Here is a 12702-nt window from a genome sequence, read left to right on the forward strand (position 1 = left end):
TGATTACGTTATAGTATAAATTCATTGGTTTATCATATGCATTGACTTCATATGCTAATTATCGCCATTTATCAAGTCCAGTCACACATACAAAATCATCTCGATTGCAATATGGCCATACATCAAAAATGCCATCAATATTGCAACGCTCGTCAGCGCATACAAGCGGGACGATGCCGGGATAGTGACGCCATGCAGTTAACCAAAATTAATGGCTGACAGCAAATAGATACGGCTGTTGTCGATTAAAATTTGTTGCGTGCGACATCAGATTAATACAAACGACAAATTCGATGTGTTGCTGCAGTCGAGACATGTTTGTATGTGGGACCGGGCTAAGAGTGTGGTCAATTCATCGAGACAGAAAGTCATCGTACAGCGGCAAAAATTTTTTAGTACACAATTTTCCACATGTGTGCGCCACTTATTTATGCATTTTTCCTCTAATATTAAAATTGTTAATATAATAATCTTATTCGAAATATTATTTCTTTATTGTGTGTATGTCGTCTGCAATAATTTGTAAGGATGATGTTATACTTAATAATGGTGGTGTTGTGTTATATATTTAGTAATTGTTTTAACTTTACAATATTATTTGCAAATTTCCTGCTTTATTGACGAATGAATTTTGTTATAGACACATTACGCTCGATCTTGGAAACTTTGCTCGTCAGTATAACTATGACTCACTCAAAAATCCGTATAATATTACTAACAAAAAATATATATTTGAGTCACAATTATACTGGTTGGCAAAGTCGTCTTAGATTGGCAGGTTATGTCAATGTTAGAAATGCATGACGTCACAATGCTCTGTTCTCTTCCAAAATTGTTTTGTACTCTTCTTTCACTTGTTTATAAATACAACTGCATCTCTCACGCTGGTTATTTGACTTGCTTGTTTCACAATCCTACTTCTTTCACTAAACTGTTAGCTGATTGTCACGTTACTTTCTCTACCTTTCACGCATAATTTGATATTATTACTGTGATTGTTTGCTGTTTATTTAAAAATATTTTTGTTTACTGTTTATTTTTTTCAGTTGGTAATATTGTCGTGCCTGTTCAAATGGAGCAACACTTCTATCTGATACATCTATCGTACATAAATATAAATCGAATGTCAGTTGGAAAACAAATATTATATTTCAGATTACTTACAATATTTAGATAAACGTCAATATAATAAACATAATAAACTACCAAATCGATTCTCAATTAAATCGTTTCCAAACGTTTAAATTTACAGCTGTTTCTAGGTAGATTTGAGTACCTTGGTATCAAAGTGGGACATAAGCCATTTACAAAATTTTACAGGAGACTCACAAACATGTGTGAAAAGTGACCGTTTTTCATATAACTTACCAACTTTAAACTCAAAAATCTCTATGAAAACTACCGTTTTTGATACTTTTGGTGGATTTTTTGAAAAGAGCATCACTTGCACTACCATAATCAATTAAAACATGAATTTAGTGGGAGGTGGCGTATGTCCCACTTTGATACCAAGGTACTCATTTATTTAACACAGATAATACAATCAATTCGTCGGATGGTTTAGAAGGAGGTTTCCAAACAGTTCAAACCAGTCATACAATTATTGAATTATTACATTTTTCAATGCGTATTTTTCACAAATTGTCAACAATCTCACTTGGGAAAATATTACTAAAATACCATAATAAAATCTCTACAACTAACATCAAATGGGTCTATATAGCATAATTTCACATAAATACGTATTCATATTAATGAGCAATATTTGTCATCTTCAATCGTAATTGCACAGATAATAGTTATTTACTAGGTACGTTGACAGTTGGAATTTATTGTTTGTATATTTTTTTGTCGTAGTTGACCTCAAAATCAGTCAGTGTCTTCTTTCTTAATTTAATTGAGACTCAATTCGGTAGATTCGTGATCTACCAAGTCGAGTCTCAATTACATCATTTCCAAACGTTTAAATTTACAGCTGTTTCTAGGTAGCCATTTTGAAACACTATACGTACAGACCTACAAACTTATCTGGAGAATGAGATGGGGAGCCACTGTCGAAAATCACGACTCGTAACTGGCAACATCTGACATTCGGATGACGTTTTTCAATATGGCGCCCTATGGTAGTTCCATTTTTGGCCATTCTCCAGATAAGTTTGTAGGTCTGTATGACTATGTTAAAATAGCATAGATAATACTTTTATAATATTGAAACATTGCTTTCATATTTGAATTTAGAACACGGGAATCGGTAATTTTCTCTTTCCACCGACTACTCTCGCTTTGTCGATTTGATTTAAAATGTTAAAAGTAAACAATACAAAGTTAATAATGATGCCTTGACCGAAACACTGCGTACGATCTTCGTCTTCTATTTGTGGGTAGTTCTGGTGGAATCTGTTATTGCTAGAAGACACTATCTCCGCAGCACTAAGCACCCACAAATTCACACAGCAATAATAAGCACTGATACGCCGATGTGAGAAGTTAGTTTTACATGACCTGCAATGCAAGAGTTGTTACAATATTTCTTCTTAGCATACGTCCAAGAAATTTTAAACATATTTTATTAAAAACTGGTTTTGTAAAATCAAAAAGAAAAATCGGTGTGTGTACGTACGCGCGTTAGAAGTTATACTTTTTTGACGTAACAAAACGAAAACAAAACTTGTGATAAACTAAATTTTTCGACTAGCTCTTAATTATCTTGTTAAATCACACACCCAAGAAAAAGGACCGCTTATTGGAACGCCGTTGGCTTATTTTTATACACTTTGACTTATATTACTAAATTATATAATTATTTATCGTTGTCTTTATTTTTAAAGTAACAACTGCCACTATGACGTTTAATAGATTGTTTACGTAAGGAATTGCAAATGGCCGACAATAATAAATTCGCTGCCTAGCAACGGAACACTTTTTAACCTATAATATTATACTGTATAATCGTCACGATTGCAGTATCATTATGTGGCGTAATGGTTGTGCGTTCGGCTGATAACCGAGCAATCGTTGGTTCTAATCCAATCGAGTGTTTTTTTGTGTGAAAAAATAAATTATGTGTTACATGTCACACGCCAAAAATACACTCTGATCTGATTTTCCAAACGCGCCTAAAGAAGTATAACTTCAATAAAAAGATAGTTTTCACTCAAATCTTTTCAAATACATAATGTAGTATTGCAATCTAGATGTGATGATATTTTTCAAACTATTCAAACAAATAATAATAATTCCAGTGAACTTGATCAGTTCGTCGATTTAGCAGATACCCCCTGTGATAATTTAGTCCCCCTATGATAATACCGTATGACTTTAATATTTGTACAGGGGTTATCCAGTTCATCAATTTAACGGCATTTATAACATCGCATACCAACGGCAATTTTCTTTAACACATATTATACAATCAATTCGTCAGGTGGTTTATAAGGAGGCCTAGAAACAGTTCAAACCAGTAATACGATTATTAAATTAATATATTTTAATGCGTAATTCTTACAAATTGAGCACTTCAGAAAATATTACCAAAAGTATAATAAAATCAAAAGGGTCTATACTATATCTATAGCATAACGCACAAAAATATAAACTCATATTAATGAGCCATCTTTGTCATATTCAATAGTAATTGCACAGATAATAGCTATACTATTATATTTATTTACTAGGTATGTTGATAGTTGGAATATATTGTTTTTTTATCGTAGTGGATCTCAAAATCAGTCAGCGTCTCATGCATCTAGGTACATGAACTCACCACTATCGCGTACTCTTCGCCTGTTTTATTATCCACTGATTTATTTTGTGGTATTTCTTCTATATAACTCGCTACTTTTATATTATTTTTCTCTAAATAAATTAAATATACAACAATACAGTAGCACAAAGAAGTAAGTTTTTGTGTAATAAGAAATTAATTACTACTGATAATTAATTATACATTCCACATATTGCATACATTAACAGAAATTAAATAATTCAAAAGAATATCAATTTCAAGAAAGATGCACATATTTTTTTTAAGATTTTTAGTAAAATGTTACTTTTATTGGTCCAATCCTCAGCATCTCAATTGAGCCTAGGACAATTTGGTGCCGAAACAACTGGGCGCCACGCAATTGAATGAAATTTGAAAATAAATAGATTTTCGTGAATTACCTATCTTAGGTACCAACTTTTAAAATATATATTTAATATTAATATTTAGAATTTAATTATCCACACGTAAATAATGATTTAATTGTGCATATGTTTAAGTTCCAACACGAAGAGAGTTCTTTTATTTTTATGTAATACCTCAGGCATGATAATTCTCAATCTGCAAAAAATAAACATTATGTTAAGAGCAAAATAAATTAAAACTACTAAATAGTAGAGAGAAACTGATTAAAATTCCTCGTTTACTTTCTGTATAAAATCGTAACGAACGTCTATTTATTTCATTCGATAGTGCGGTGCCCAATTGTCTTGGCGCCAAATTGACCCATTCCATGTCAATAATTGTAGTACTTACAAACTGGAAAATAGCTAAAATATTTTACAAATCAATAAAATATTGTATGTGAAACCAACAGTAGACAATACTCTACATGGCGGTAGCCATATTGCCCGTCCACAGAGAGGAAGAAAATAAAACAAAAGAAACCGGGTTAATATTAATAAATCAAGTGTCGAATCAAACTCAGAATGAATTAAGAAAAATAGGCCTTCACGTTTAGGTATTTTGTACAGAATAAGAAATCTTGGATACAAGCCAAATATTAATGAGTTCAAACAAAGAGATTCTCATACCGATTCGATTAAAATATGAGAGCCCAAAGGGTGAGAGGAAGTAGAAGAAGTTGAATGAATACCTGACATTCATAATGTCTTGTATCTATATAAGGGTAATTCAAATAATCACCACCAGAAGCAGAGGCAATTTTTTGTTTGGTGCAATCCTTTCGATATAAAATTTATAAGGTGATCTTGAAGCATCAATCATACAATTATTAAAATACACCAAAACCTCAGAGTAATGATATATAGAGAGGGCCTAGTTTTCGGTAAAATGAAGCCGTGTTTCTACCGTATAACGCACAGTAGAACAACGAATTTATTATTATCAATTTAACTATGAAACGTTATACCATCGTGTTGCTTCTCAGTACGTCTACCAAATTTAAAGACAATATAGTTAACCATATCATTATAGTTTGTCAATTTATGGCTTCGGCCGTATGTTGTAGCTTAACCACTAGGGAATGACAAAAGAAATGGTGTATTTCAAAAAAACACTACCTTATTCTTAGGTCAATAATTATTATAAAGCAATCATTATTCATAAGATGTTTATCACACTTGAATGGTCGAAGACATAGCTTATAATAAGTATCTTTAGAATCATCTTCAAATGTGTTAATCTTGCCGATTTTTTGAATAATAAAATACCTAATTCTTGTCAAATTTGGGATCACAGAGATTATCAATATAATTTTTTATCGTGAATATTTTACAAAAATTATCTCGTAATAAATTATACTAATGGTTTTATAAATGCGTTTAAAAATTAATAAATGTAAAAAATCTTAACACCACTGCACAGTTATGTACCGAAATATGACCATATTCTAAAACATTAGAGCGAGAGGTTTAAAAGAATACTATTTTATGTAAAAAAAACTACAACGTTTAAGGAGTGTCCAGGATCATGGTTTGAAAATACAATAAAAACTCAATTTTGACCTTCGACGAGCATGTCCCCCCTTAAGCAGAAATATAATGCAGCCCTCTTTCATTTTAACATTCAAATTGTTTGAAAAGTTTGTATGGTACCTATCTACTTATTTATTTTATTATTTATTTCCAGCTATACAAATACATACACCAAACATTTTTTTAATTGACATCCACATCATCTACTAATTAATAATTAGATCATTTCTCTAAAATCTCATGTTGTGAACGTCCTGAATTTTGTTCACAATATTTTGTTTTCAAAAATTATAATTATTAAGAGCGTACTTCAGTGAAACGGCAAATAATTTTCAACAGTAGGTGCGACGAAATTTGGCACTCGTCGCCAATCGGAGACCGTCAGTCGAAGTGTGCGCACGTCGATTTGTCATGGCGTCGGATGAATATATTCTTAAATCGTGTAAAGATGACTTTATGTATGTACTAGAAAAAGAAAACATGTCAATGAATATACTATTATTATTTAAAGTATAACAATAAACATAACATTAAATGGACGCATGTTGAATTTTTATGATAAATTATATTTCGTTCGGCACGCGTCATTTGCACAATCCGCGCATCGCCTAGGCACGATCTTTTTAGACCATTCCTCAACTGAAGTATAGCCTTAAAGTCTGGCTGTTTATAATTGTTTTAATTACATTTCTAATTATACCACTGACTATTTCACTACAACTGTCATTGCCCTATGGCCTATATTGTAGTGTTTAAAATAATATTATATATTATTTATATAATGTATAATAAATCGCGAAATTTAATAGCAGAACGACCCAATTTTATTCAGACTTTTCCATCCATTTCCTCAATTATAAATAATACAAAAAATGTAGACTGTAGACAATATGGCGTCTAGAATTTTCCCTTATACAAATAAACGTCTCGTACTAATGCGTTCAATGTCATATTTCATATTATACTAGGTTACGGCTTTGGCAGACATTTACAGCGTATGTACTGGGTGTCCTATAATCCCGGTTCCACGCGTACATAGATATAGGGCGAGCAAAAATAATATCATATTACTTTTTTATATAGTTTGATTTACTTTTAGTTCTTATATAACCATAACTAAATACAAATGAATAAGATCTCAGATATTCACTCATGGGCAAACTCGTCGCTATTGGGATTCGTCAATATGCCATTCAAAATATTTTTCTTAAGAAGGTAGGCTTTCAATAATCGCCTAATATAGAGTCTTCGCCACTGATATGATATTTTATACACCTATATGCATATATTTTAATATGTATATTATAGCAGTGGCGAAGGGTGGAGATAGGATGTTAATATCCGCCATAAATAATCCAAACTAAACTTTGTCAGTCATACGTATTTGTTTTCATTGAAATAAGACTACATTTTACAAACGATGTTGGTTATGCGTCAATTACATTGAGCTTCTATACGAGTTGCTTGTTGGAGAATTTACAATCTGCCTGTTAAGTCGCCCAGTGTCATCATCAAACAAGCTAACAAGCAGATTGTAAACACTCTACCGAGAAGAGTTGAAAGCCGGCCAACTTTACACGCTACACACCGGCGTGTGGGCCTACTGCGTCTGCGCAGTAGAGCGCAGTAGCAGCCTCCCGGTAAAAAAACGAACTACTTTCTGTCAAAATAGTCGCTGGCTTGTGGCTTCTCAGCGAATGGAAAGTTTTTTGTGTTATCATCACAATCGCAGTAGCTGAATCTCCCGCTATTAAATTCGCCAACAAACAGCTCGTAAAGTAGCTCAATGTAATTGACGCATTAGTTTTTTTTTAAATAATTAAACCCTGCAAAACTAATCCGTAATAAATAATACCTAGACAAAAAATAGTCGTCTATAAAATATCTGAAACTATGCAATTAAATCATGCATAAAAAACCAACAATATACTTATGTAATAACATATATAAATGTATGAAAAAGTGTGCACAATTTGTCGTATCGCCCAAAGTATACCAAAACTATTATGGTTTGGTTTAGACAGGATTTAATTATTTGTTAAAAACTAACCAACACCATCTGTAAATTGTAGTATTAGTTCAATAAAAACAAATACGTACAACTGACAAAGTTTAATGTGCACTTTTTATGGCGGATCTTAACAGCCCTCCTCCACCCTTCGCCACTGTAATATATTATGTCTTCTAAAATAGTTGAACACGGTGGACGTAGAGGTGATCATAATATAAGCATTTGTTTTTTTTTATTAATTAATATCTATGGACGAGTCTATGGATGCTGTGCGTGAGATTTTTCAACCGATGATCCAATGAGTTTAATGTGCACTATTTATGGCGGATCTTAACAGCCTACCTTTACCCTTCGCTACTGATATATACATAAATTATATTATATATATTAAAATATCGTCACATCTTTAACTCATTCATGCAACGTATTATCTCACACTTTCCTTCGTTGCTTCGTTCAACTGTGTCCTTCTTATCGTTAGATATCTACTTTTGTGTCTCACTGTACGTACTACGGCTTGGTCCAGTGCCAATGATCTTGGGCGTAAGCAAGCCTTACGCCCAATTTTATAAGGTTGTATACTCCAAAAACGGGGCATTCCCAGTTTGGAAATCGAGTACACTAGACACAGTATAAGAATCGTTTTAATAATATCACTTGCATTACTTACATACGTTTTTAATGAAGTGTTTATTTCAAGTGTTGATCCATTTAATATTGAACTTATCAATTAATAATCTGTTTAAGAAGGACGAAACAAGAATGTCACAAGACAACATGGGTAATAATTAACATTTTTTTTAAATATTTATTTTAACGCAATATTTTTTAAACATTGTGAGAATCCAACCGCTTATATTAATTGTTATGTTGTCAGCAATGGAAATCATTACCAACGGGCCCCGAATTTGAATTTAATCCACAAAGGTACTAAATAAAAAGAGGGGCAAGAAATCGGCTTTCTCATACATCTGAATGAAGCAGGCTAACAATAGTCGATAACTTATGAGAAATAGCGACGCGATAAAAATAATGCAGGGCATCATGAAGGATTTACTTTGGTCATTATAACGTACCCATTTAATATAATGTTAACGTGGGAATTTTGCCGCAAATTGATTACCAGCCTGCCTCATCATACTTTCATATAACCTGCTGCTCTTAGATTTGATCTAAGTTAGAAGCCGGCTTGAGAGTGGGTCGATTGTTTAGGCCCCGCATCAGTTGAAATACGACCTTATGGTGGAGCGAGTTGAAAAGAAATTCTTACGATTCCTTTATTTGAGGTTGTATGGATACTATCCGTGGCTTTATCCAACTGACTTTCTTTTAGGCATGCTTACATACTGCAGTCTGCAATTTAAAAGACATCTTTATTTAGCTAAGTACGTATTTTTTTCGATTCATACGAGGTATAAATGAGAACTCTGCCATTCTGGGCAGTTGTGATCTGTGTGTCCCTGATAACTATCTTAGAAATAGAGAGCATCAGTTCTTTGTTCTCCCAAGCTGCAGAACTAACCTGCCATTGGTAATGCCAATTAATAACTCTGTTCAACCAAATCACTGAGGATGAGTATAGGCGGCCATTATTTTACAAATTCTTAAAATAGAATCTGCTTAGCTCATTCGGTGTACTTCCTTGTATATAATTTATGCATATATTTTTTTTGTATTTACACATTTCTACTGTTTAATAACTTTTATATAATAGCTAGTATTTTAATAATATTTCTTTGTTCATAAATGTCATGTTGCGTACGTCTTAAATTAATAATTTGTAATGTTCACTATTAAAAAAAAAAATGAGTTTGAAATCGTGACTGCACGACGCGAAGAATGTGCAAACGACGCGTGCAGAATACAAAATAATTTGTCATAAAAATTCAACATGCGTCCATTTAGTGTTATTTTTATTGTTCTATTTGTAATAATAATAATATATTCATTGACATGTTTGCTTTTTCAAGTAAATGGGTAACGTTTTTTAGTCATCTTTACATGATTTAAGTATTAATATCCCCGTCGCCATCACAAAACAAATTGACGTGTTCACAGCTCGACTTTCGCTCTCCGATTGCCAGCGAGTCTAAAATTTCGTCTCACTTATAGTTGAAAATTATTTGCCGTTTCACTAAAGTATGCTCTTAAGCTCTGCCTAACCAAACCGTAATCGATAAAAAAGATTATTATATCTATAAAATATATGTAAAATCATGTATGGTTTAATTGCATAATGAGATATTTTATGGATAAACGAATATTTTTTGACTATCATCTACTACGCGTTGGATTAGATAGGGTTTCATTGAATTTTAAATACTGACAAACACTATCTACACATTGTAGTCTTAGTTCAATGAAGACTAGGGAATCATATCCCGGGATCCCGAGATATTTTCGATACCTATGAATCCCGGGATTGGTAAACATAATCCCGGGATTTCGGGATTGATTTTTGTCCTGATTGATTGATTGATTGATCAATTTTTATGGAAAATAAAATAAAAGCGAAATATAACAGAAAAAATACTTTTGATAAAAAATAACTACATTAGAAATAAACTGAGTTTGAATGAAGTTTGATTTATACCCATGTGTAGGTTGCCGATTCATTTTATTTTTTTCACATAAATTATTAAAAATGGAAAGATTGGAAAAAAACAATGCTTTGCACTTTTAACAAAGTAATTCCACCATGATATCATACGTTTTACAGCAGTTTCATATTTGGCTGACTAATTAGATTTATGAAGCGGAAAGGCCATAAGTTAGCCATGATTATTTCCTTTACTATTTTAAATCTCGCTAATCCATTCATTAAGTCTTTACTATCAGAAACAGCAATCTCCTATTAAATTTACATTATTATTTATATTACAATATTATTTACTCCAATAAACTTGTGTATTTCCAAGATTGAACGTAAATAATAAATGTCTTAAATAGTATAAATTATACTAGATTTATTTTCGACCGATTTTATCAATGTTATTTGTAAATATAAAAATTTTATATTAACAATTGAAAAGATGCCAATCCCGGGACCAGTCCCGGGATCCCGGGATTGTCAAATTGTAATCCCGAAATCCCGGGATCAGAATTTTGGCTCGGGATTGGATTCCCTAATGAAGACAAATACGTTTGACTAACAAAGTTTAGTGTGCACTATTTATGTCGGATCTTAACAGCCTACCTCCACTCTTCGCCATTGGCATCTGTACAATTTTACCGGACACTTGATGACGTATCTACATAATAATATAATTATTTATTTTTAGGTCGATTGACTAGAAAATTTCCCGATCTTCTACGATCATTATCCAGTCTTTTTATATCGAGGGAAATCTCGCATCTATCTTGACGTTGTCTTTCTAATGCATTTGTGTCTTCCACCTGTCTTCTTTACAACGTTTTAGCTCGTATTCTTATTTGTCCAATGGTTGTTTGTCCGTTAAAAATCTTGCAATCGATTTTTAACTAACTTCCCGACTAGCTAGACATTTGAAACTTTTAGAATATATCAGAACACGATGCCGATGCATTTTTAATACTTTTAGCCATCTTTAAGTAGAATTGATTTCATTTTCAGCCTATTCTGTTTTGTATGAAAAGTTATTTCGGAAGAAATCTGTAAAAAGTAAAACTATTATTGGATGGTAAGTGGGTCCTAGCAACTAAATTAATAATATTAATATATACGTGCGTTACTATGGAAATCGATATGACATTTCAGTATTATTTCTATCAAGTACAATTTTTTTGATCGTTTAAGCTAGTCAAGTCAAGTTTATATGATTCAACAAAAAATTTGAAAACGTATATAAAAAGTGCTTTTTATATTGTAAGTATTTATTCTAAGCTCCCGCTACATAATTTTAAATTGGACCGCATTTTCAATTCTAGCAACATTTTTGATCAACTGATTTTTTTTTCTTTTGCAATTAATTCTAATTTCAAATAATATGAATCAAAATTTCAAACAGTTATTTTATTATTTAATATTTTTATGAATCGTATAACGATACGGACCTACACATATATAAAATTTAAGCTGCCAAGGCAAGAAGTACAAAAGTTTATAATTAATTTCAAGACAATGTGAAATTGCAAAGTCATATAAGTATAGCAAATTCACACTTTTGTCATGTGAGATCAATTCTCCACGGCTACACTAAGTGAAAAACACCTCGCTTTAACGCAGCGGTCCCCAAACTACTAAACTCACAATCTTGAATCCCCCGGACCACTACCACGTATTGTTTCCACACTTGTTAAAAATTCGATATTTCAATATAGTGATAAAAGAATTAAAATAAATAAACTTATTAACACAGATATTCATTATGAATAATAATTAGTCTTTCTTTTTATTTTATTTCCAAATTACAATTATTGATTTTCTCCGTAAACGGATATATTATCCACGTATTTCCGTGTTTGGGATCGTCTTCTTTTGGATAATAACGACAGAAAGAGTCAGTGAACGACTGTAAGTGCTATCGAACAAGAGTTATTACATTAGCTGTCGATTGACATCTTCCTGTTTTACATAATCATAAAAATTATGGAACATTTGCAGATTTTCTTCAGCCAACCGCGTTTGCCATAGCAATATCTTCCTTTGAAATGCATAAATTTTACGAAAATTGCAAATATATTCAAATTACTCTGCGGACCATGTACCGGCGTGTTTGAACATGTACCTAACCGATTTTTTTTAAAACGGTACATGTTCAAACACGCGCGTTAACATCATTTCACTTCCTACTTCAATTATAGTTTGTCAATATATGACTACGGCCGTATGTTGTAGCTTAACCACTGGGGAATGCCAAAAGAAATGGCGTATTTCAAAAAAACACTACCTTTTTCTTAGGTCAATAATTATTATAACGCAATCATTATTCGTAGGATGTTTATCGCAATTGAATATATAGTAAATATTTCACTATAATAATGTCGACATAAATTATACTAATAGTTTTTTA

General features: G+C 32.0%; 1 protein-coding gene across 1 annotated transcript in view; it reads left to right on the top strand.

Moving 5' to 3' along the window:
• The window catches only part of Rim (Rab3 interacting molecule), a 205762-nt gene that overhangs the window by 114665 nt on the left and 78395 nt on the right, over positions 1-12702 (top strand). The gene's annotated exons all lie outside the window — the stretch shown is intronic.

Source organism: Rhyacophila brunnea, unplaced genomic scaffold (assembly GCF_057557595.1).
Source record: "Rhyacophila brunnea isolate RB1 unplaced genomic scaffold, BYU_Rbru_1.0 scaffold_24, whole genome shotgun sequence".
Lineage (NCBI taxonomy): Eukaryota > Metazoa > Arthropoda > Insecta > Trichoptera > Rhyacophilidae > Rhyacophila > Rhyacophila brunnea.